This window comes from Papio anubis, chromosome X (genome assembly GCF_008728515.1).
Source record: "Papio anubis isolate 15944 chromosome X, Panubis1.0, whole genome shotgun sequence".
Taxonomy (NCBI): Eukaryota; Metazoa; Chordata; class Mammalia; order Primates; family Cercopithecidae; genus Papio; species Papio anubis.
The window spans coordinates 19,710,745-19,713,921 of NC_044996.1; the positions used below are offsets into that span (position 1 = coordinate 19,710,745).

At 45.2% G+C, this 3,177-nt stretch overlaps 1 pseudogene; it reads left to right on the top strand.

Moving 5' to 3' along the window:
* The first annotated feature begins 606 nt into the window (after positions 1–606).
* Positions 607–1,504, top strand: LOC108583689 (annotated as a pseudogene).
* The last annotated feature ends 1,673 nt before the right edge of the window (positions 1,505–3,177 follow it).

The window sequence follows — 3,177 nt, forward strand, 5'->3', positions numbered from 1 at the left end:
GTTTGAGAAGAACGTGAATCCCAGATAAAGAGTTGTGGACTATACTCTATAGGTATAGGTCCTTAAGGTAAAGGTGTGTGTGTGTGTGTGTGTGTGTGCACGTGTGGTGTGATGGGATCCTCTTCAACTTAAAGCTATGTACATAATAGGGAAGGGGATCAAGGGTGCTAAACAATCACCTTCTCTATGGAATCTGAGCCAATAAAGAAATATATACAGGAGGGCCAGGTGTGGAGGCTCACGCCTGTAATCCCAGAACTTTGGGAGGCAGAGGTGGCTGGATCACGAGGTCAGGAGTTCGAAACCAGGCTGGCCAACATGGTGAAACCCTGTCTTTATTAAAATGCAAAAGTTAACTTGGCATGGTGGCACACTCCTGTAGTCCCAGCTACTCAGAAGGCTGAGGCAGGAGAATTGCTTGAACTCGGGAGGCGGGGGTTGCAGTAAGCTGAGATCGTGCCACTGGCCTGGGAGACAAGAGTGAGACTCTGGGAAAAGAAAAAGAAAGAAAGGAAGAAAGAAAGGAAAGAAAGGAAAGGAAATGAAAAGAAAGGAAAGGAAAGGAAAGGAAGGAAGGAAGGAAGGAAGGAGGGAGGGAGGGAGGGAAGGAAGGAAGGAAGGAAGGAAGGAAGGAAGGAAGGAAGGAAGGAAGGAAGGAAGGAGGAGGCGGCTCTCCTGGAGGCAGCTAGCATGAGGCTGGGGAGCGCTGAGCTGCGTGTCATGCCCTGCACTGCCCAGACTAGTGAGCAATACAGTTAGGATGGCTAAAGGTGACCCCAAGAAACTAAAGGGCAAGGTGTCTGCTTATGCCTTCTTTGTGCAGATGTGCAGAGAAGAACATAAGAAGAAATACCCAGAGGTCCCTGTCAATTTTGCAGAATTTTCCAAAAAGTGCTCCAGGAGGTGGAAGACAATGTCCAGGAAAGAGAAGTCTAAATTTGATGAACTGGCAAAGACAGATAAAGTACACTATGATCAGGAAATGAAGGATTATGGACCAGCTAAGGGAGGCAAGAAGAAGAAGGATTCTAATACCTTCAAAAGGCCACCATCTGGATTCTTCCTGTTCTATTCAGAATTCCACCCCAAGATAAAATCCACAAACCCTGGCATCTCTATTGGAGACGTGACAAAAAAGCTGGGTGAGATGTAGAATAACTTAAATGACAGTGAAAAGCAGCCTTACATCATTAAGGCAGCCAGACTGAAAGAGGAGTATGAGAAGGATGTGGCTGAGTATAAGTCGAAAGGAAAGTTTGATGGCTCAAAGAGTCCTGCTGAAGTTGCTCAGATAAAGGTGGAAGAGGAAGATGAAGAAGACGAGGAGGAAGAAGAGGAGGAGGAGGACAAGGAAGATGAATTAAAAAACTGTTTATCTGTCTCCTTGTGAATACCTTAGAGTAGGGGAGTGCCGTAATTTTTTGGTTTTGTTTTTGTTTATTTTTGAGACAGAGTCTCGCTCTTTCGCCCAAGCTGGAATGCAATGGCGCAATCTCGGCTCACTGCAACCTCTGCCTCCCAGGTTCAAGCAATTCTCCTTCCTCAGCCTCATGAGTAGCTGGGGATTACGAGCATGCGCCACCATGCCTGGCTAATTTTTGTATTTTTAGTAGAGATGGGGTTTCACCACATCTGCCAGGCTGGTCTTGAACTCCTGACCTCAGGTGATCTGCCCACCTCAGCCTCCCAAAGTGGGAGGATTACAGGCGCTGCCTGGAGCGCAGTAATGGACACATCTCTTATTTGAGAAGTGTCTGTTGCCCTCATTAGGCCTAACTGCAAAATTTGATCACCATCATATTGTAGTCTCTCAAAGTGCTCTAGAGATTGTCAGTGGTTTACATGATGTGGCCATGGGTGTCCAGAACACCCTGAAACTGTGTCAAAGTTGTACATATTTCCAAACATTTTTAAAATGAAAAGGTACTCTGGTGTTCTCCTTACTCTGTGCGCTTTGCTATTGGTGTGGCAAGGCACTTAATGATGTTTTTGGCTTTTTTTTTGTAAGGTGGTGTTAACTATATGGTTATTGGTTAAAAATCCTGAGTTATCAACTGTATATATCTATAGTTTGTAAAAAGAACAAAACACCCGAGAAAAATTCTTGATGCTCCTTGCTTGGTGTTGAGGCTGTGGGGAAGATGCCGTAGCACTGGGCATGCAGTGTGAGGCTGGACCTGTTGACTCTGCGGGGGGCATCCATTTAGCTTCAGGTTGTCTTGTTTCTGTATATATTGACATAGCATTCTGCTGCCATCTTAGCTGCGGACAAAGTGGGGTCAGCTGGCATGAGAAGTTTTTGGGGTTTTGTGTGTGTGGTAGTTTTTAAACTGTTTGATTTAAAACAAACTCTAGAACTCTTCGTTGTCAGCAAAGCAAAGAGCCACTGCATCAATGAAAGTTCAAGAACCTTCTGTACTCAAACATGATTTGCAACATTCTGTTATCCTTTTGTATGTTTAGAATGCTGAAGTGTTTTGGAAGTTAAATAAACAGTATTACATTTTTAAAAAATGAAATATATACAGAATGAGATAGGAGTTAAAGTATGAGCTTTGCTAATATTAATGCTGTATTGGAGAACATAGAAGAGTCCCAAGGCCAAAATGGACTTCCTACTACTTCCTCCTCGTTTAGACAGAATTAACCATCCAGCCACAGGCAGGAGAAGCCTTGACCTGGTCACAGAAGCAGGAAACAGAATATTTGCCATTTGTACAGACAAATGGAGCAAGAGGTCAGATCATTTATTTGCAGTGACTTTGAACATATTAACCTGGCCCAGAATTGGGACCAACGAAAGGCAGACCATCATAAGTATTAGTTACTCCTCCTCCTGTGGGGAGAAGCAAATAAATGGTAGAGAGGGAGTCGAAATGTGCCTCCTAGGCCGGGCGCGGTGGCTCACGCCTGTAGTCCCAGCAGTTTGAGAGGCCGAGGCAGGTGGATTACCTAAAGTCGGGAGTTCGAGACCAGCCTGGCCAACATGGTGAAACTCCGTCTCTACTAAAAATGCAAAAATTAGCCTGGCATGGAGGTGGGTGCCTGTAATCCAAGCTACTCAGGAGGCTGAGGCAGAAGAATCACTTGAGCCCAGGAGACAGAGGTTGCAGTGAGCCGAGATCGTACCACCAGACTCCAGCCTGGGTGACAGAGCGAGACTCTTTCTCAAAAAAT